This window comes from Lathyrus oleraceus, chromosome 1 (assembly GCF_024323335.1).
Source record: "Lathyrus oleraceus cultivar Zhongwan6 chromosome 1, CAAS_Psat_ZW6_1.0, whole genome shotgun sequence".
In the NCBI taxonomy this organism is placed as follows: Eukaryota; Viridiplantae; Streptophyta; class Magnoliopsida; order Fabales; family Fabaceae; genus Lathyrus; species Lathyrus oleraceus.
Genome location: NC_066579.1, coordinates 153,424,709 through 153,433,149, shown reverse-complemented (window position 1 = coordinate 153,433,149; position 8,441 = coordinate 153,424,709). Strand labels below are relative to the sequence as shown.

At 37.4% G+C, this 8,441-nt stretch overlaps 1 pseudogene; it reads left to right on the top strand.

Moving 5' to 3' along the window:
- Nucleotides 1-1,370: 1,370 nt before the first annotated feature.
- On the top strand, nt 1,371-3,416 carry LOC127123456 (ATP synthase subunit gamma, mitochondrial-like; annotated as a pseudogene).
- Nucleotides 3,417-8,441: the final 5,025 nt, after the last annotated feature.

Sequence of the window (8,441 nt, the reverse complement as noted above, 5' to 3'; positions counted from 1 at the left end):
GAGAAAACTCAGTTTCTGGTGAAGGACCACATGTCCTAACATCCTGCTCAACATGTGTACCCCCACAACAAAGGCAACAAGAAATCATCTTGGAGGTGTCACCTTTGTGGTAGATATGGCGATATAAGACCATTTTACTATAAACTGTATGGTTATCCATAATTTTATAGTCAGGCAAGGCCTAAGAGAAAGAAGGGGAAGAAAACTCAAGCTAAGAAGGTTTGGAAACCCAAGGAAATTGTCCCTTGTCTTATAACACATACTTCTCTTAGAGTTTCATCAAGAGGAGACTGGTATTTTGATAGTGGATACTCAAATCACATGACTGGTAAAAAGAGTTATCTTGAAGAGTTGAAGCCCTACTTTAATAGTTACGTCAACTTTGGTAATGGAGCTAGATGAAGAATCAAAGATATAGGTAAACTCGTTAGTTCAAGTATTCCTTGTCTCGATGATGTGTTGTTGGTAGAAAAGATAACTACTAACTTGATCAACATAAGTCAACTATGTCATTAAAGTTTGAATGTTAGCTATAACAAATCTGAATGTATTATCTCTAGCAAAGATCAAGAGGTGCTAACGAAGGGTTCAAGATCCAAAGGCAATTGCTATCAGTGGATCTCTCAATCGTCATCCAAGGTTAAGAGCATGAAGGAGATCATATATGAAGATGTTGTCAAGGGATTGCCAAAACTTGATAAAATTTTAAATAAAAATTGATTTTTTTTAATTTTTTTTTATCTTTTTGAATGTTATTTATCTCATAATTAAAACTTGATAAACTTTTAACTAAAATTTGACTTATTACCTTTGTGAGTGAAATACATTTGAGAGGTTTTAAGTTATACTGGTGTTCATCTTTTTATCAAGAGTGTGGTTCTCTTATTTGGTTGTTAAGGTTATCTTGGTAAAGCATCTGTTTGGTTTTCGAGATTAGTTGAGTAAAATATTGTTCTTGGTTCATGAGTTTAGGTTGTTAACATCTCAATTTTGGTTTGAGGATGTCATACCGTGATTTTGGTCCTGAAAACTTTCCCAATTGGTCATTTAGTTGCATCATGACCAGATGAATGGTCATGATGCTATCCACCAAACATTATTTGTTAGAATTGCAACCGCAGTCATTCCATGTTTTTGGGCTTTGCTTTTTTGTTTTGGTGCAAGATAGTTATTTTCCATAGCTAAGCAAGGTTGGGAACCTCTCTTCACTTGATAGAATCAAGAGGAACCACATGACTTTCCTTCTTGTGTCCCACTTCAATCCATGTTTTGTCTCCCTCATAAACATTATTCATCCCTCATTGTCATATTACTAGTTCTCATCTCCTTTTTTTTTAAAGAAATTATGTGTCAAATGCAAAACATTTTCGTTTTGGGTCATCATTCATACCCATTTTCTCATTCATTCATAATTCTAAGAAATTTCACATACAATATTTCAATTCTAATTACATACATTTTAAACCATAACATATTTGAGTCACCATCCAAATACTGTAAACAAAAACAAATAACAGGATGATGTAGGTAATGTAACATGCAACAGTAACCCACGAACTCACTCCAAAACTACCAAAAGCTAATTCCAAATAATATGCCAAATCATCCCCATGACCAAACCATGCTTTGCTCCATGATAACCATTATCTGTTGAAGCCAACAAACCATGCGTCCCGCAGCCATGTAAACAAAGTCAGTGCAATCATCGTCATAACCTTATTTCCAAATGATATTGCATAGCATATCATCCAACTTGTAGTGGCGAATTGCTGCAGCATTAACAGGATCATTGGATAAACCTCACGGCATAAGAACATGTGTAACCAAGAAAAAAAAGACAAACCACCGTAGCCTACCTCATGATAACACCATTACCTCATTTAAATCCCTCAACAATTCCCAGCTAATGAAGAAATCCGCTAGCAACACGAACAATTAGAACAAAACTGTATCTGAAGAGTTAGGTTCCGAAAACAGCGATCAAAGAAGAAATCCGCTAGCAACACGATGGTGATGGCTGCTGCGATGCAACGCGAAGGGAAGCGTTTGGCTCCTTTCATGTCTTCCCAACCAAAATCAACAACACTCTCTGATCCACCCTCATCTCTCCGTTAGACCAATCTTCAATTGGAGGAGCTCGTTCAATTTCCACCCAAATTGTGAGAAATCGGATGAAGAGTGTGAAGAATATCCAGAAAATCACTAAGGCAATGAAGATGGTTGTTGCATCCAAACTATGAGCTGTTCAAACTAGGGCTGAAAATTCATGTGGCTTGTGGCAGCCATTTACAGCTCTTCTCGGCGATGCTATAAGTGTTGATGTCAAGAAGAATGTTGTTATTACCATTTCTTCATATAAAGGTCTTTGTGGTGGAATCAACTCCACCTCTGTAAAGATAAGCAGAGTGTTGAGCAAGTTGAATTCTGAACCTGATAAAGAGACCAAGTACGTCATATTGGGAGAGAAGGCTAAGGCTCAGTTGATTTGTGACTCAAAGAAAGACGTTGCACTCAGCTTGACTGACCTACAAAAGAATCCTCTGAATTATACTCAGGTGTCTGTCTTGGCTGATGACATTTTAAAGAATGTGGGATATGATGCACTTAGGATTGTTTTCAATAAGTTTCAGTCGGTTGTGCAATTTATACCAACAGTGTCAACTGTACTGTCCCCTGAGATTGTTGAAAGAGAGGCTGAAGCTGGTGGAACACTCGGTGAACTGGATTCCTATGAGATTGAAGGGGGTGAGACAAAATCAGAAGTTCTCCAAAATCTGTCAGAGTTCCAGTTTTCTTATGTCATGTCCAATGTAGTGCTAGATAATGCCTGCAGTGAGCAAGGAGCAAGGATGTCTGCCATGGATAGCTCTAGCAGGAATGCTAGGGATATGCTTGATCGTCTGACCCTCACTGATAACAGAACTCGTCAAGCATCAATCACCACCAAATTGATTGAGATTATCTCTGGAGCATCAGCACTGACTGGTTAAAGTGCAAACAACAATTCTGCTTTGTTTGTGACATCTACATTCACGAGAGCTTACACAACTGCCCAGGCTGTGAGAGTTTCAGACATTCTAAGCCAATTACTACTGCTCCATGATTTCCAATTCTCTTCTCTTGACATTTAACTGCCTCCCTGTTATTCTATATTGCCTCCCTTTTATTATACTGTTGCATCCATTTACCGGTCTCTTGAATAGGTTCCGGTCCATGCAAAGTGACCAGCTAACACCATCCATTCACCTGATCAAAATGTAAGCTTTTAAGTACTAATTTAGTTGCAGGCTTGAGAAAAGCATCAGTCATTGTTTGTTATACAGAGACCGTCCGTCTTGAGCTATGTAGAACTCTTCACAAGTTTGCGGCAGACAATAAGTTCACCACTTTGCAACATACGTGAGGGGCATGAACAAGGATCAAAAGCTACCATTTGTTATGCCTTTGGATCCCTAAACCAGGATGCATTCGAGCATTACGACAGCACCATTTCTGCAACATCTTTGTCTCCCAAACGAGCCAGGTAGGAGGTGCACAACAAGGCCATATCGAAGACATTCCCCAAAGAAACAACTTGTGACTGTCGTACCTTACAACTAAACACAACATAATCCACATTGAAACTGCTACAACACACAAAATCAATTTAATTCCAAAAACGCATATTATATTTCGTTCGAGTGAGTTCACGATGGTGAAATTACCTGTTACCAACAGTAAAGATTTGGGGATGGAAAGGAAGGAGAGGGGCCACAAGCTGGAATGAGGATAAAATTTCCCAAAGGTCTTCTGTACGGACGCGCTCCACTACTCAGAAGGAGCTAACAACAGAGGAAAGAGAGGAATTATTGTTCATATATAAGAAGGAAGAGACAAACAACAAAAAAAGAGGAGAAACCCTAACGAAAGCAAAAGAAAGAGAAGGGGAAGATAACCTAGAATCTGTGCTTTTCCTCGGAGAAAACGCAAAGGCTTCATTTGGACGCCATCGGAGAATCAACACGCGCCGAAGCTGAGTCACCGAAAGAGAGAGCATCCTAAAGGAGGATCCGAGATCACCCTTTCAATCGCCTTCGACCTCTTCGCGAATAGGTAAACATCAATTTCGTTCCGGTTTGATCTTCTTACCGTTCGTTCTTTTGGATTCACACTTCATCACAATCCTTCTTACTGTTTGTGTTTGGTTTACTATTGCATTTTCCGCCATTTGCTTTGATATGTTTATTTCTATTGGATCGTCTGCTACGGCTGGAAAGAGGAGACGTTTCTCCTCAGTTTTTAATATGTTGTCTCCTTTCAAAAAAATTAATGATAATAAACAACAGTAATGCTTTTTTATTGATGTTTAAAAACAACAAAAATCCTTTTTTTGGGGAGAGGAAACCGTGTCTTGGAATTGGTATCAGGTCTTTAATGTTGCGGTTTGCTTTTCACTTCCCTTGTGGCCTTTTTGTTTGTTTGTTTTTTCTTTGGAAGGTTTTGGTTAGTATTTAGGTTTTTATTGGTTTTATTTTGTTAGTGAACAACTTGTAGCCTGGTGGATAGGGAATTAGCTCATCTCTCCCTTAGCGGTGGGTTTGATACCCGTGTGTGGTATGTTTGATTTTTGCAGCATTTAATTTATTTATTTTTACGTTATTCTTTTTAGTTCTCTCACGTTTATGTTTTATTCTAATTTCTCCGATACTCATTGTTTTTTAATGTTTACCCCTTTTATTTATTTTAATTGATAAAGCATCGATTTTAATTTATGGATTCAACAATTCTCATGTTATTTATCCATGATTATTTTATCGAGATAGCAATAGAATTTCACCGCGTTTCGGTTTGTCGCACATGATCATCCAATGTTTGACATGATGCAGAAACCGGTTTTGAGCACATTACTTAGTTGTGATTTCCCCATCTCCACACCCTTGTAAGTCGATTGCTTTTAAGTATCGCCATCAACCTCACACAGCTTACTCTTGGACTTTCTTACAATGAGACGTTTCTCTTACACCTACACTCATACACTGCATTGCTTGTTGGTCGGGCCCGATTTAATTATTTCATTACTTTGAAAATCCATTCGACAAAATGTACCCCACTCCCTTGATGTGTAATAATTATACTGTTTTATTTCTTTATCTGCTTGACTATTTAGCTAGCTACTAACGCAAGAATAAAATCAACCTTTTCAAAGGGATCAAGAAAATAAAGACTCGATCCAACTTCGAGCATTTTTTTAATAAACAAAATTCATCCCTTTCTACCCACCCCTTTTCTTTCAAACCACTTCATTCAAATCTTCCTCAATCACTCATCAAATGCTTGATCCAACGTCAAGCCATTTTCATAATAAAAACTTAATTCACATTTAAGACCTTTTCAATAAAGATGGAAATGGAACGTGGTGGATACCATGCACTTCTGAGACTAGGGTTCGAGATGGATGTCTCGCCTATCTTAGCTCTCGCCATCATCCAAATCTATCTATTCTATTTCTCTCAAACATTCATTCAAATTTCTCTTAAACATCCATCAATGCTTGATCCAACGTCAAGTCATTTTCATAATAAAACTCAAAATACTTAATTCCTATTTAACATTTTTTCAATAAAGGAGGAAATGGAACATGGTGGATACCATGCACTCCTGAGATTAAGATTCGAGGTGGATGCCTTGCCTATTTTAGTTCTCGTCATCATTCAAAATTGTCAAAGCAATTTCTTCAAACTCCTTTCTCAATTAAATTCAAAAAAACACTTAATCCTTATTAAATACTTTTGCAAATAGAATGGAAATGGAACGTGGTGGATACCATGCACTCTTGAGACTAGCATTCGAGATGGATATCTCGCCCATCCAAGTTCTCGCCATTAATCAAGACACATCAAACCAATCAATTTATTTTCTCGCCACCGTGCGATTGACTCTTAAACCTTTTCTCGCCGCCGTGCGATTGACCCTTCAAACCCTTTCTCAAACGAAAGGTACTTTGTTTCAAAATAATGCAAGGCAATGTTTCTCCACCTGTTTTGGGTAGTCCAACAATGTTTTCATCGATTGACACAAAGTAGCTTTCGCTAAAATTGACCAACAAACAAACATTTTTCTATCCAGAACTATGTAAGCCTTGATTTCTCTATTGAGATACGTAGGAGCAGGATTTGTAAATCTTGTCAGGCCCACTAATAAAAAACTTAGATTTAGTCCTTCGTCGAAAATCCAAAAACATTTTCCTCTCTTCCATTCTTTCTTTCCCACCTAATAACTTGAAAAGCCTAACATTTCAAACTAACACTAACGCGCACAACTAACCTAACGGTTCCCGTTGAGTACAACGGACGTGAGGGGTGTTAATACCTTCCCCTTGCGTAATCGACTCCCGAACCCTGATTTGGTTGCGACGACCATAATCATTGTCTTTCTTCCTTGGGTTTTATCGATATTTCCCCTTTCCTTTTTAGGAATAAATAAAGTTCGGTGGCGACTCTGTTCAGTCCATCATTGCGAGTGTGCGACTGCGCTTCGCTTAAGTCGTGTTCTCATTTTTTTGAGGTGCGACAGAGGAACCCACCTTTTAAAATCTCTTAGTCAATTGTAAGAAAGTTCGTGGGTATAACTTGTTTAAATTCTCAAAGATATTATTTTAGTGGAACTCTCAGGAAGATATTATTGGGGAGAATAGTAGGTTAATATATCATCCAAACCTCTATAAATCCTTGTGTAACCTCTATAACTCTCTCTCACTCTTTACTTTCAGTTATTTACTTTCCTTTATATTTTCATCTTTCCTTTTTCCACTGATATTACCTCTTTCCTCTCCATGCGACTGATCTTACTCACAATGATACAAATATCAATTGATTTCTCCCTCTGAGAGGAAGACAACACTTCACTGGGGGAGAACCCTTCTTCATAACAAAGTCCCTAGTATAGAATGAGACTTTGAGCGGAAATGAAGTCGGGACCATTATTTTAGAAAGTTTCTCTTGTAATAATGAGAAGATTTTGGGAGGCTAGAGCAGAAGGATAAATGAGCCTCTTTAGTATAGGGCTTCACCAGCACGAAACGCCTAAAAAATCAACCCAGTCCTTAGTAAAAGGGTCGAGCAAGGGAAGGTGGTGACAAAGCTCAATAATCCATTAATCCTGGATATCATTCTAGAAGGTATGTACAACATGGAAAAAATAAATAAAAAAAAACCAAACAAAAGGCTACCAAGACCTATACTCGGCCTAAAATTGGAACATCTTTATATAACCAGGAATCTGACTGAAGTTGAGAGGGGGAAACCCTCATATACCTTAACACCTATATTTCAAATTTAGGTATAGGAAGCCACAGGTTCACCTTGGTAAATATACACTCATAAAAGGGGACTGAGCACCCGTCGATGGCATTGTATATCCTTTTCTCTATACCTACCAGAATAATTGACCAATCAGAAGGATGAATGACCATGGTGTTGGCCGCGTCTACAACCGAATGCGTAATTAAAACATATGGGTCCCTAGTATATATATCCACCAAATAATATTTGTTCGTGTCGGTCGACTCTACCATGGCAACCCCTTTCAGGGATAGTTCATCGACCTTAAAGTGCTTAGAGGGTTTAAGCTAGTAAACTCCATCTGATCGGGCCCCACGATCCAAATGATCCTTGATATCAACACCGTTGGGGTCTCGCATATAGGATTTTTGATAGGCCTTGACGTATTCTCTAGAATAATCCCTCCTCAGGCTAGCATCTTGCATTTCCAGTCAACAAAGTAGGAGAAGTCAAAGTTCCTGCAGCATGAGATTAAGGGGGCAGGGAAGTATCCACATGATCACCCATAGCATAGTCATTAGAGAAGAGAGTAACAAAAGAAGAATCCTCTAAGGAAGCCCCCTCATCCGAAGAACCTATTGTTCCTTTTAAATTGGTTGCATTATGTAAAACAACATGGAGTGCACATGATGTTTTGGTGAAGAAATGACACATGTGGGACCTGATGTTCCAGCATGTGTGCAACATTTGACCCTTATCAGCAGGCCAATGTTGTAGCTATTTTGAGCGTAATTTTTTAATTATGATTCAATCAGATTTGTTGTTATCTTTTAGCAATATATATATATATATATATATATATATATATATATATATATATATATATATAATATATATATATATATATATATATATATTATATATATATATATATATATATATATATATATATATATATATATATATATATATCTTATATTTGTTTGGCTGATTGGGAGGATTGAATCAAATTAGTTAGAGATTTAAATTTGAGTTCAAATTTAAATAAAATATTTTTGGAGGTTGTTGTAAAACAAATAAAAACTAAATCCTCTACTAATCTGGACGTGATCATATCTTTTTCCCATTTGGAGAAAATTCTAGAAGATTGCATTGCAATTTAAGGAGACTCAAACCTAACGT